This window comes from Symphalangus syndactylus, chromosome 2, assembly GCF_028878055.3.
Source record: "Symphalangus syndactylus isolate Jambi chromosome 2, NHGRI_mSymSyn1-v2.1_pri, whole genome shotgun sequence".
Classification (NCBI taxonomy): domain Eukaryota; kingdom Metazoa; phylum Chordata; class Mammalia; order Primates; family Hylobatidae; genus Symphalangus; species Symphalangus syndactylus.
The window spans coordinates 110,664,576-110,679,165 of record NC_072424.2 but is presented as its reverse complement, the minus strand read 5'-3'; the positions used below and the strand labels follow the sequence as shown (position 1 = coordinate 110,679,165).

Sequence of the window (14,590 nt, the reverse complement as noted above, 5' to 3'; positions counted from 1 at the left end):
GAAATTTAAAGAACTTCAAAAGTCCTGCCGATGGTCCAAGTTCCTGCCATATATATTTCTAAATATTTTTAATATCACTGCTAGTATCATAGTGGAAATATTCATTTTACAAATATTTATTGAGGACCTATGACATACCAGATACTGTTCTAGGTCCTGGGAATGCTAATCCTAAATGATATACAGAAAAATACCTGCAATGAAAAGAAGTGGACAGATTCTGGTTGTGTTTTTGAAATAAAGTAATCAGGACTTGCTGATGGATTTGGTGTAGGGAGAAAGAAGAGAGAGAATTCAAGGAAACCTCCTAAGTTTCTTACTCAAGCAACTGCTAGATGAAGGTGCTATTTATTTACGTGGGGGAGAATGGGAAGGAGCGGTTTGCAAATGTACGCTTCACAGTAGACTTGAATTCACAGAAACATATATGGTAAAGCCTATGAGAAAACTTTCAAAAGAACACAGAATCACTTACCCTAGCTATGTGCCAATTCTTCATCTATAAATCTGGGACATTAACATCTACCACACATAATTCGAGAGGTTGTGGTAATAATCCAACATGGTAATAGATACGAAGTATTGTTATTGTTGGAGAAACATGGGTCACTATCACTAACACCATCACCCAGATTTCTGGGAACCATTATATTTGGTTCTTCTAGGCTCTCACCAGATAGGAATGTGGGTGGTGGAAGCTCATAGAACATAGAAGAGTTGTAACACTGGAAGGTAAGATCAGCAATTAAAATCTCCCCAAAATCAGGAGACTGTAGAGATGGTCTGTACATCAATTACAACATTTCAGAAATGGTTTCTCAACCAATCACTTTTTTTTTTCTTTTTTTTTTTTTTTGAGATGGAGCCTAGCTCTGTCACCCAGGCTGGAGTGAGGTGGCGCAATCTTGGCTCACAGCAACCTCCAACTCCTGGGTTCAAGCAATTCTCCTGTCTCAGCCTCCCAAGTAGCTGGGATTACAGGCACCTGCCACCATGCCTGGCTAATTGTTTCACCATGTTCGCCACGCTATTCTCGAACTCCATACCTCAAGTCATCCACCTGCCTTGGCCTCCCAAAGTGCTGGGATTACAAGCGTAAGCCACCTTGCCCACTTTTCTTTACATTAATGAAAAACTGGACCAATTTTGACATGTTTTACATCAGATAAATAGTATTAAGATAAATTGCAATTGGATAAATTGCAATTAAACTGTCTTATCTAATATAATTATGAAAGGCAAGATAAAGGAGAGAGAAAAGGAGCAAATGATGTCATTCATATGCCTCACTCATTTTCACATTTCCCCACTCATGCCTTTGGGCAAGTTGAGTCTTTGCATCTATAAGATATGCATCATGAATGCACTGCTTACACCTTCCTGAGTTGTGGAAAGAATCCAAAGAAACAGTGCATGTGAGCATGCTATTCAAATGGGTGTTGTTATTTTACCAGCAGAACATATAGAAGGTATACAATGGAAAAACTATTTGCAGGCTACAGAGAGTTAATTATTTGTTTTATATCTTCTTACTTCACCCCATGGCAACCACAGCATCTTGTATGTATTCCAAAGCATTTACCACCCTTCAGTGGATTAAATGAATTATTATTGAAGGTAGCAGATGACAAAAATATCATGTGTCTAATACACTGTACCTAGAGGCTTAAGTTCAAAGCTTTGGCGCAATTCCTAAGGTACTTTGCACCTTCCACACCATACCAAACAACCCTTAAAATTCTAAGTAGTTCAAATTCTATGCCAATATTTCTCAGCTTCCTCTTTTCCCTTCTGTTAAGGAATGAATAATTTAACTTTCTGAAGCTTAATAAAAAGTAGGCAGTGTTGTATAGTGGTTGAAAGTATAGAATTAGAGTTAGGCTGCTTGAGTTTGAAACCTAGTTATATGACTAACCTTTAGCAGGTTATTTAACCACTTTGTACTCATGCAAGATGAGGAAATTGATAATACCCATTCCATTTCCAGGGTTGTCATTAGGAGTAAATAAGTTGTTACTTATTTAAAGTGCATAGAACAGTGCTTGGCACCTAGTATGAATTCAGTAAGCATTAGATGACACTATGTCCTCAGAATATGATATGGCATCTATAATAGAAAAAAAATTGGGGGTGAGTTTATTCATGTGACTACAACTTAATACTATTGTGTAGAAAATTACTATGGAAGATCCTTGTCACTAAAACAAGAAAGATTTAAAGCTCAGTTAGAATGTTTACATACAAAATGGATTGATCAAACAAACATCGTGAGATGTATACTAAGTGCCAAGGATTGTGTCCATGTAGGGAGTATAAAAGCAAACATACTCAAACCCTGTCCTTGAGAAATTCACACTGAAGTCAGAAGAATCAGTTAGAATTATTAGAATTAAACTATTTATTTGTTTATGCTAACCTAATTCCAAACTTTCTTACATAAGTAACACAATGTGAAAGGTGCTAGAACAGACAGAAGCACAGAGAACAGTGTTGTGGAATTCTGAGCAGGTGGCATAACTTGGGGGAAGCCATTTACAGAGCCGTGAAAAGAGGAGGAATTGAAACTTACCTATGGTACTAGATAAAATGGATTAAAAGCACTTCTAAGAAAAGACGATGCTAGGTCAGAGTCTTAAATGATAGGAAGAAGCTTTATTAGATCAGACAGAATTGGGGAGCAAAGGATAGGTATTTACAGGTCAATAAACAAGAAGACGCATGAAAGGATGATGTAACCTAGGGGTCTGTGGAACTAAATATGGCAGAAATGAAGAGTGTGTCTGCACACACGGAAGGAGTTGATTGTGGAGAGTTTGTCAAGGGTCAAACTATGCAAGGTGGGGTACATTAGGTTTAGAAGTGTGGTCTTAGTGCTGAAGTAATGAGATACCTTTGAAGGATTTGAGCAAAGGGACATTATTATCAGATGTATGTTTCTGAAATATCTGGCTCTGACTCTGACAACATCCTCATCCCATGCCCAGGCTTCTTTACTCCCCTTCTCCTGTTCTATATTCCTCTATGGCACTTAACACCACTTGATACATTATTTGATGTGTTGGTTGTCAGTCTCCCCCAACCAGAAAGTAAGCTTTGTAAGGGCAGATAATAAGTACTTTTCTCGCATTAAACATTTAATGAGGAAATAAATAGCTGGCATATGGGGCAGATTCCATACAACTTCTTACCTTCCTACTCACCCAGTTATTTAGTTTACTTTTCTTCTGGAGAGTGAGCTTTTTTGATGGAGTAGCCAACATTCTGTTAACATGAGAATTAAAATTTTAAGCAGGACCAGGTGCGGTGGTTCATGCCTGAAATTCCAGCACTTTGGGAGGCCAAGGCAGGAAAATTGTTTGAACCCAGGCATTTGAGACCAGCCTGGGCAACATAGCAATATCCCATCTCTATAAAAAATGTAAAAATTAGCTGGGCAAGGTGGTGCACACTTAGCTACCCCAGAGGCTAAGGTGGATCCCTTGAGCCCAGGAGTTTGAGGCTGCAGTTAGCCGTGATTGTGCCATTGCACTCTAGCCTGGGCAATAGAGTGAGACCCTGTCTCTAAAACAATAAAATAAAGTAAAATTTTAAGCAAGATTCTCATGGTTACTTTTTTCAAGTAGCATTAAGAGAAGCCACTTAAATATCAATAATCCACTGTGACTATTTCCTCAAATAAAGGGGTCAAGCATCTAGGATTATCCAAAATAGATCTCAAAGGCCATGTGCTTTAAAAACAGGTAGAAATCGTGTGACAGAATAACATTATTTAACAACATTTTATTTCAAAGAAGTTAATAAAAGTTTATCATTTCTACAGTATTGTTTTACTTTAATACCTTTAGGAAGAAAATAGTGCAATGATTTCTGAATTAGGATGCCTTGACAGTGAGAGTCTTTTTGTAATCTATAACTTTAATCCCTTAAATGTACATTAAGCCAGGTGAGGTGGCACGTGCTTATAATCTCAGCACTTGGGGAGGCCAAAGTAGGTGGATCACTTAAGGTCAGGAGTTCACGACCAGCCTGGCCAACATGGCTAAACCCTGTCTCTACTAAAAATGCAAAAATTAGACAGGTGTGGTGTGCACGCCTGTAATCCCAGCTACTCGGGAGACTGAGGCACGAGAATCACTTGAACCTGGGAGGTGGAAGTTGCAATGAGCCAAGATGGCTCTACTGCACCCCAACCTGGGCAACAAAGCAAAAACTCTGTCTCGAAAAAAAAAAAAAAAAAAGACAAAAACAAAAAACTTTAAATTCCTTAAATATATAGAATGCCTGCATACTTAAATAATTATTTAGTTAATTATATTTAGTAAAGTTTTAACACAGGCAATTCAAGAGGGCCATCTAAGATCCACCAGGTTTTCCTGAATTAGGCATGCTTTCATCACTTCATTGTTTCCTGAAATTTTCTTACCACTTGAGTGAAATCAATTGGATTTCACTGTGCCGTACGCGTCATGAGTCTGAGCTGCTTTGGGACATTTATTTATTTCTTGCCTTTGATCACCAGTCTTGTCCCCTCATTTTGAGTAGGAAAATTCCATGCTTGATTCTGTCAACCCACATCCTGCAGCCCTGAAAGCACAGGATGTAATTTTCCCTTGCCATCTCCAGAGCATTTTAAGCTGCTCATGTCTTGCTCCTTGATGACTTCCAAGACCCTCTCTCTGGTTGTATCTCTTGAAAGAAGCCAGCTGGGGCTTCCCTGGCTGCCCCCATTGACTGACCCTGGTTTCTCCTATGCCTGTCCATGCTAGGTCTCATTTTACCAAGTCTAAATTTGGTAAACCACAATGGGCCCACTCTCCGTCGTCAGTTCAAAGCAGTCCCCTACTTATCATTGCTGTCACTTGCTTAATATTTAGGGGACTACTTTAGATTTCTTTTCTTTGGGAAATTGCTCGGCTGGAATGTGATCTCCAGAGTTTAAAATTCAATCCATTGCTTGCTGTGACTCAGAAGCAATTACTACTCCCACCCAGAAGAAAATTTTTCTGAAATAAGTACCCTTTAGAAAAGACAAATTTAAGAAAATTGTCCTTTTTAAAAGCCAAGGAAATAATTTAAATACTATTACTGAAAGACTTTAAAGCAAAATGTGTGTCTTAAATGTTGAACAAAAAAATTAGGTGTTTAAATTCAATCCTGAAAATTAAAAATAACAAAATAAAGAAGGAAGAAAAAAGAAAAGGGAAAAGATTAGAGGTAAAAATAGAACTCCAAAAAATAAGTAAAGAGTACCTTACATTTTTCCATGATATTAAGTGACTGTGCTGATGTAGCTTTTGAAATGTCAGGAACTGCAAAGGGTCTGGGATGTTTAGACCCCACTTGTAAGTTAACAAGTTAGCTAGACACAGTTCTGTAAGTATTGTCAGAGAACATGAGACTTCTGGGTCAGAGACAAAAGGCTCTGTTACTCACAGCACAGCAGGCAACATGAGCTTCACACTCCCATTGGTTCCACCTTTTCCCCAAGTCACATGGGAGTGATGCAGGTAGACCTAGGTGAGTGCTACACACAGAGTTAGTTGGCCTGTGTCGTAACCGAGGAATTCCAAACTTAAGAAAACCCTAATCTAATAAGGGCTGCTAACAAATCTGCTTATCCTTTTCTAGTGAGAGCTATTATCTTTATTATCCTAGTCAGAAACAAAATCTTCCATCTATCCCACAGGGATCTCTATCTTTCAGGGATGTTTGCAAACATGCATGGCCAACAGCCTTGAAAAGGTAGTCTGAAACAAAAACTGTCAGAAGATATGTGGAAATGATATGAAGAAGTGACCTAAACAATACCCGTACCTTGATGTTGCTTTTAGAAATATAAAAATTTTGCTGAAATTTTATAGGAACTATCACTCAAAATTATAAAACTTCATTACAGAGTTCATCAAAGCACAAACATAACCACCATTAGTTCAACAAATATTTTGAACCTCAAAACTAGCAAAGAGTCATTAAAAGCAATTTTTAAATATGACATATTAGGTACTTTTTACATCTGGCAAAACATAAATTTACTTCATAAGACAGGATGTTCAACTAATCTATACGACCTGACATTAACGCATAAAAACATCCGTGGGCTGATACAAAGTAAATGAAAAATAAGGACAATAGTGAGGATTTTTACAATTATGTACATTTCTAGGGGTAAGTGTTTTTATCTTTATATACAAACTTGAGGCCGGGCACATTGGCTCATGCCTGTAATCCCAGCACTTTGGGAGGCCAAGGCAGGCCAATCACTTGAGGTCACGAGTTCAAGACGAGCCTTGACAACATGATGAAACCCTGTCTCTACTAAAAATTTAAAAAATTAGACAGGTGTAGTGGCACATGCCTGTAATCCCAGCTACTCAGGAGGCTGAGCCAGGAGAATCACTTGAACCTGGGAGACGGAGGCTGCAGTGAGCCAAGATCGTGCCACTGCACTCTAGCCTGGGTGACAGAGTGAGACTCTGTCTCAAAAAAAAAAGAAACTTGAAGAGAAAACCTACTACATTAAAAATGTAAAGTTGGATATACAATGATGGTTTTACATCTTTTCCTTTTCTCTTATAACTTGAGCACCATCTGCGTGCTCCCCACTTTTAGCTAGCACGTCTCTTATTTCACTGAGAAAAGAGAATTGATTAAATGAGAACCATGTCATTTTCCATCAAATTTACCAGCCTACCTATCCATGTCTGTATCCTTTGTCTTCCTCCTATTAAAATGAATTGAATCTTCCTTCTCTTTTTTAAGGCTATTTTATACTCCAATCTCACCCCTCTTGAGCTTTTTCAGAGACTTTTTCTTGCAATTGTCCCCTGCCTCTCTCCCGTATCATCAATTCTTTCATTGTTACGGGCTCATTCTTATCACCATGTAAATGTGCTTCCAAAATTTCTTGAGAAACACCTCCCTGGGCCTCATATCCTCCTTCAGCTTCCCCCCAGTTATCTACTTCCTCAAAAGAGTTCTCTAAATAGTCAATGTCTCTACCCCTCACCTTCCTGTCTCCTCACCCAGTTATTCTTCCATCCACCACTTCACTGAGGTCACTATTGTATAAGGCAACTTTGTTGGTAGCATATAGATGAAATTCCAATTCATGACGCTAGTTTATAATAAGTAAACAATTGTACTCAAAAACATAACAATCAGCTGTCTAATTTATAAAATACAGACAATCCTGTCTTCTCTACCTCACAAGGTTGTGAATCAAATGACATCATGAAAGTAAATATTTCAATAAGCCACAATGTACAACATATGTAAGTGTTATTATTTTCAAAGGCATGGATTTTTATAGGTCTTATCAAACCCTACTGTAACCTAAGAAACTGGAAAATAGTACATTGTCTACAGACTTTTTTTGAACAAATAAATGAATGAACCGAAACTCGCGGTTTCGTGGAGAATTCTGGCTGGAAATGACCAGAAGCACCCAACTAGAGTGATGTTAAAGAACACAGCAGAACCTAGAAACTATACTTTTTTTTTTTTTTTTTGAGACAGAGTTTCGCTCTTGTTGCCCAGGCTAGAGTAAAATGGCGCGATCTTAGCTCTCTGCAACCTCCGCCTGTGGGGTTCAAGAGATTGTCCTGCCTCAGCCTCGCAAGTAGCTGGGATTACAGGCATGCGCCACCACGCCCAGCTAATTTTTTTGTATTTTTGGTAGAGATGGGGTTTCTCCATGTTGGTCAAGCTGGTCTCCAACTTCCGACCTCAGGTGATCCAGCCGCCTTGGCCTCCCAAAGAGCTGGGATTTCAGGTGTGAGCCACTGAGCCCAGCAGCACCTAGAAACTATAAGCAAAAAAAGTTATTCCTTCCGCAGTAACATGCAGAACACCCATCTAACACCTTGAATAACAAATAAGCTCTCGTTTTGTTCAAGAAATTATCTGAGCCTTCAAAGAACCGTTCTTGTCTAAGTTCCCATTTAACTGAGAAGCTGTCTCACACAGTCACACAGCAAATAAAGATAACAAATACACACACCTCTGTATTTGTGTTTGTTACACAAAAAAGAGGTGATTTTTGTGCTTAGCCAAGACTCAAACATCAAGGCCATCAACTAAAATAGCCAACATAAAACATGATAAACTCAGTAAGAATATATTTCTTATCATCTGGTAAGTCATTGCTTTAGGATACAGTTAAAATAAACTAATGAACATCTTGAGGCCCTGAGCTACATACATCATAATAGCCTACTTTGCAAAACCACACTTACATTATCATGGTCTATCTATCAAATATTTAAATTTTGGTGGCCCACATTATGATATCCTCCAAGTCTTTGAAAACTTTTCCACATAGTCTAATGAGGCCCTTGGAGGCATGACTGGTCAGCATCAGATTGAAAATAAATTTGCTGTTTCCAGATATTTCCTTCAGGATTGGCTGACATCAGTCTATCATGTAACAGTTTATGGGGGAGAGCAAGAAAGCTTGACTTAAGAACAGCCCTGCCGCCAGAGTAAACAGTGCGACAAACCAAGGAAATTTAAAGCACATGCCTTGTTGTCAAGTTTAACTTGTCTGACACACCCAAACAGCCATCCTAGCTTCTAAAAACTCATTTCTGTTTCAATAATTTATACTTAATCATAAAGATAAAACAAATACATTTGTTCACATAAATATACGGTAATTATAACTGTTGCCAAATAACTCAATTTGTCACTGTTCCTATGCACTATATGGGAAATTGTTAGAAGTAATAATAATGACAGAGAAACATCACAGAGAAATGTGACCAAAGCAATATCAGTCAGGAGCTAAGTATGACACATTCTATTTCTTTCTAAACTACAGATAAACCTGTATGTACCTAAAATATAAGGTGATATCGTTTTGCCAATATATTCTCTCTTCCTACATATCTTACATACCATCCTCCTGAGTTATAGTGTACAAATCTTTGAAAGACATGAAGAATTATAGTTGAAAATTATAAAGAGAAAAAATGAATCACAAATATTATAACATGAAAATTATTTCAATAGTGGAAAAATATATTTATATAGAAATGTTACTATATTAAATAATATATATCTTATTCTTATATATACACATATGTACATAAAAGACTAGAATAAAATATACTGTAAGTTTTTTATGGGGTTATGCTGCAGTGACAAATAATCCCAGAATTCCTTCATCTGTTATACCTTCATCTGTTATGTATTTGGGAGTGATTTATAGTGATTTATACTGATAAAGGTTTAATTCTTGCTCTAGTTTCATGTCAGTTGTAGCTCTGTTTTGAGCCTTCTTTGTTCTACTTATTAGTACAAAGTAACAGCCATTTTTCAGTACTTTGTTCTTCTCATGGTCAAGAGAAAAAAGCTAAAGGGAAACCAACTGCTGACTTTTAAAGGTTGCACTCAGAAGCAGCCCATCATTTCCATCACATCTCATTGGCCAAAGCAGGTCCCATAGACAAGACTCACTTTACTGGAGCAGCAGGAAAAATCCCCTCACAGGGAGGACCCCACACATCACATGGAGAAGTAGCGACTACTAGAAAAAATAATATAATTTACAGCAATAACCATTATCTATTGGTGGTGATATTAGGGCTATTTTTCTTTTTCTTCCTTATACTTGTATATTGGTTCCTTTTCTATATAATGAACATGTGTTATTTTTAAAAGAAGAAAAAGTAAATGTCACACACAAAAAGAAATCTATTGAATCATACCACATCATTCACCTCCCACTTCACTTTCCTCCTGTCATCTGTGATGAAGTGTGTTCTGATATATCATTGGCCGTGGGTGTTGATCTGTTGGGCTGTCCATTCTTTTTCACTGAGTCATGTGTAGGCTTCCTTTTCATGCCACACAGCACTATAAAATCGACCTGCGAACAATATCAATTACATTACTGAAGAGTGGATATTGGTGCATAGCCCAGTGGTTCTCAGCTCAGGACAATTTTGTTTCCCAGAGGTTATTCGCGATGTCTGGAGAGATTTATGATTGTTACAACTTGAGGGCAGGAGGTGCTTTGGTATCTAGTGGCTAGAGGAAAGGGATGCTGCTAAAGACAGCCTCCCTCAATGTAAAATTATCTGGCTCAAAATGTACAATAAGTACCAAGGTTAAGAAACCATGTGGTCCCGTGATAACATAATTCCTACTTTAAAAGACCACTGAGAATCTTGCAAGTGCTTTGACACTCAAGTCCTTCAGCCTTCAGGCCATGCATAGTGATTTCCTAGAGGCTGACTATCACATAAATGTGATCTATGGCTGAAGATGGTGCTGGGAGCTGGATTTATTGACAAATCAAAGCACACAATCACATAGCTTAAGGACTTTTGCCATCAGGACTTAGGGGTTAATACTGAAAATTATTTAGAAATAATGTCTGGGTGATGACTGTGAGATTAATTCTTAAGAGAAATTGCTCTGGTATTTTGCACAGGAAATTGTTGCTGACATGAGGAAGAGTATTTGGAAACAAGCAAAGAATGTTGTGACAGTTTGTCAGTCATGAGTAACTGGAAATCATACAATTATTACTGTCATTTGTGTACATGTCTGTCACTTTACCTTCATCTGTTATGTATTTGGGAGGTGGAGGAGAACAAGAGTGAGATCACCGCAATATTTAGAGGTATCTTGTAACACTTGTATTACACATTGTGTTCTCAAAGGTTATTAATTGACTACAATCAATTCTAAATTTAAAACAAATGTTACACAAGTTTCTCAATTTAACAGATTATTTTATAAAAGCTCCTACTTACAAACATTATTTTAAAATAATTAAAATACCATCCATGTCCTTTTCATCTTGCCCTATCTTCCCCTATGCCCTACACAAGAAGTTTCTTCCCACCAAAACTCAGTGCCCTCTTTTTGCCATCTTTCCTATGCCAGAATTCCATATCCTCATAAAATATTCACTCCTTCCTACCTAGTATGTGAATCAGGATTGCTATGCCTATAGCACTTCCCATCATATCACAGTGCTTAGCTGTGTTTTCCCACTACATTATGGCCCCTAAAAAGGAGACCACTTTGTAACCCAGATGTTTATGTCATGTCCAGTACACCGCAAGTGTTAATCTCTGATTTTATGTTACTATATTCTCTCAATGACCAGATTTCATTGTAAGGGAAAAATGAATCTGAGCTGTTTTTTATATTAAGAGATGAATAACTAGCCTTTCAAAAGAACACATATGCTGACCCAAAGGAATAAATATCTAATAGTAAAGTTCCACCCAGAGAGACAGTAGAATAGGAAAGAAATTTTGAGGCAAGAGAGGCTTCCTAGGTTCAATTCATTACTTAAAGACAATGGCCTACTCCAACATGACCAAGCCTTGCTCTGCAATCTACATCTAGATTGCAGATGCAATAAGCTACATCTAGCATATTGTCCATTACTTGGGATCCTGAAACTAAAAAAATAGTTTTCTTAAAATTAAAGCTGATGAAATTCTAACACATATTGCAATGAGATGGCCGGAAAAATATTTATCTGCATGTTAACAATACAAGCTTGATTTAGGATATATTTATTATCGATATTTTTAAACATATACCTAAACACTACACAGAATTCTTCTCAATTTCACAGTTTATTAAGTTATATTTTTATAAAATAGTATGATATTTTGATTGCTGCTTTTATGGGAGGGGGGATTCGACTTTCATTTGAACTTTCTAACAATACATACTCTGGCAATAGTTGCTATATTTTTCCCCTGGTTGCCTTTAATCTTAATGGCTATACTTAATGTTTGCTGCTCTTGATGATATTTGATTTAGCATTTTATTGTGTACTTTCTTCTGTTGATCGCAAATAATGTTTTTGACATATGTCATCTTTTCCACTGAAAGTTCCTTGAGGGAAGGATTAGATTGCAGACATGTGTTACCAGTTCACCAACGGGTTATGTTTCCAAAGTCATATCTTTTCAACGGATATTTATTGATCAGCTATCCTATGCTAGATTCTGTGCTAAACATTGGAATAAGCACAGTTACTTAATTGGAAGTTGATTTGTTAAAGCTCAGAATGCATTTTTCCATAAAAGCCGTACTTTAAAAGGAAGTTAAAATCCCACATGATCCCCACAAATCAATTATATATATCACATGATTCTATTGCTTTCATTTTATGTTCCTATTAAGTTGGTGCAAACGTAATTGTGGTTTTTGCATTGCTGAAATTTGCCTTTTGACATTGGAATACATTCTTAAATAAATGTGGATATGTTATACATCATTTTGATGCACACTTCTCATTTTATTTTTTTGCTAATAACATTGCTTGCTGTTTATTTTATATTTATTTTAGACTTTGGAAATGATGTTAGACAAAAAGCAAATTCGAGCGATGTTCTTACTTGAGTTCAAAATTGGTCGTAAAGCAGCAGAGACAACTCACAACATCAGCAATGCATTTGGCCCAGGAACTGCTAATCAACGTACAGTGCAGTGGTGGTTCAAGAAGTTTGCAAAAGAGACGAGAGCCTTGAAGATGAGGAGTGTAGTGGCTGTCCATCAGAAGCCGACAGCGACCAACAGAAAGCAATCATGGAAGCTGATCATCTTACAACTACACTAGAAGTTACCGAAGAACTCAGTGTCAACCACTCTAAGGTCATTCAGCATTTGAAGTAAATTGGAAAGGTGAAAAGGCTCGATAAGGGGTGCCTCATGAGCTGAGTGAAAATCAAAAAAATTGTCAAGTGTCATCTTTGCTTATTCTACACAACAACGCAAACCATTTATCGATTGGATTGTGACATGCAATGAAAAGTGGATTTTATACATACAGCTGACTATGACCAGCTCAGTGGTTGGACCGACAAGAAGCACCAAAGCACTTCCCAAAGCCAAACTGGCACCATAAAAAGGTCATGGGCACTGTTTGGTGGTCTGCTGCCAGTCTGATCCACTACAGCTGTCTGAATCCCATCGAAACCATTACATCTGAGAAGTATTCTCAGCAAATCGATGAGATGCACCGAAAACTGCAACACCTGCAGCCGGCATTGGTCAACAGAAAGGGTCCAATTCTTCTCCACAACAATGCCTGACCGCTGTTCGCACAACCAAGGCTTCAAAAGTTGAAACAACTGGGTTACGAAGTTTTGCCTCATCCACCATTCTCACCTGACCTCTTGCCAAGCGACTACCACTTCTTCAAGCCACTTGACAACTTTTTTCAAGGAAAACCCTTCCACAGCCAGCAGGATGCAGAAAATGCTTTCCAAGAGTTCATCAAATACCGAAGCACGGATTTTTATGCTACAGGAACAAACAGACTTATTTCTCATTGGCAAAACTGTGTTGGTTGTAATGGGTCTGGTTTTGATTAATAAAGATTGTTTAAACCTAGTTATAATGACTTAAAATTCACGGTCTGAAACCACAAGTACTTTTTAAAACATTTTTATTATTATTATACTTTAAGTTCTGGGATACGTGTGCAGAACGTGCAGGTTTGTTACATAGGTATACACGTGCCACGGTGGTTTGCTGCACCCATCAATCCGTCATCTACATTAGGTATTACTCCTAATGCTATCCCTCCCCTAGCCCCCCACCCACCGACAGGCCCCAGTGTGTGATGTTCCCCTCCCTGTGTCCATGTGTTCTCATTGTGAAACAGCAATCACTTTTACATCAACCTAATAGAAGAAGAAAATTTGAATTATGGCACATCAAAATGTTTTCTACAAATGGTAGAAAACAAATAGTGTTATAATATTGCAATAAACAAAAGAGGAGCTGAATTTATCCCCCCCCACTCCATACTACCAGGGTGGATCTTGTCTCCTCGGAGCCAATCGGCATGTGACATTTTCCTGACTGTTCTCTGTGCTTCAGACTGAAGGGAAAGATTTCCTATCCCTTCTGAGGCAGGGAACTCTTCCTTTCTCCATTGGAAATGACCCAGGAAGGGGCAGTGCTGATTCCCCCTGGCTGTTGTGTCACACAGGAGAAATAGCCTGGATGGGCTGGGTGTGGTGGCTCATGCCTGTAATCCCAGCATTTCAGGAGGCGAGGTGGTAGATCACCTGAGGTCAAGAGTTTGAGAGCAGCCTGGCCAACATGGCAAGATCCCATCTCTACTAAAAGTACAAAAATTACCCAGGCACGGTGGCACACACCTATAGTCCCTGCTACTCTGGAGGCTGAGACAGGAGAATCGCTTGAACCCAGGAGGGGGAGGTTGCAGTGAGCTGAGATAGTGCCATTGCACTCCAGCCTGGGTGACAGAGCAAGACTTTGCCAACAAAAAGAAAGAAGAAAGAAAGAAAGAAAGAAAGAAAGAAAGAAAGAAAGAAAGAAAGAAAGAAAGAAAGAAAGAAAGAAAGAAAGAGAGGGAGGAAAAAGAAAGAAAGAAAGAAAGAAAAAGAAAGAAAGAAAGAAAAAGAAAGAAAGAAAGAAAGAAAGAAAGAAAGAAAGAAAGAAAGAAAAGAAAAAAGAAAAAAAGAAAGGAAGGAAGGAAGGAAGGAAGGAAGGAAGGAAGGAAGGAAGGAAGGAAGGAAGGAAAAGAAAAAAAGAAATAGTGTGAATGGTCCTAGGCCAGGTGTGAGAGAAACAGAGAACATGG

At 38.0% G+C, this 14,590-nt stretch overlaps 1 long non-coding RNA gene across 3 annotated transcripts in view; it reads right to left on the bottom strand.

Moving 5' to 3' along the window:
• Window positions 1-14,590, bottom strand: part of LOC129473687 (uncharacterized) — a 63,544-nt gene that overhangs the window by 23,554 nt on the left and 25,400 nt on the right. For 2 of the 3 annotated variants that reach the window (XR_010118893.1, XR_010118895.1), the window contains exon 1: window positions 9,708-9,868. The exons of the other annotated variant lie outside the window; for it this stretch is intronic. This is a non-coding gene — a long non-coding RNA (uncharacterized lncRNA). Of the gene's footprint in view, window positions 1-9,707; window positions 9,869-14,590 lie in introns of those variants that run through there. 3 annotated transcript variants of the gene reach the window in all.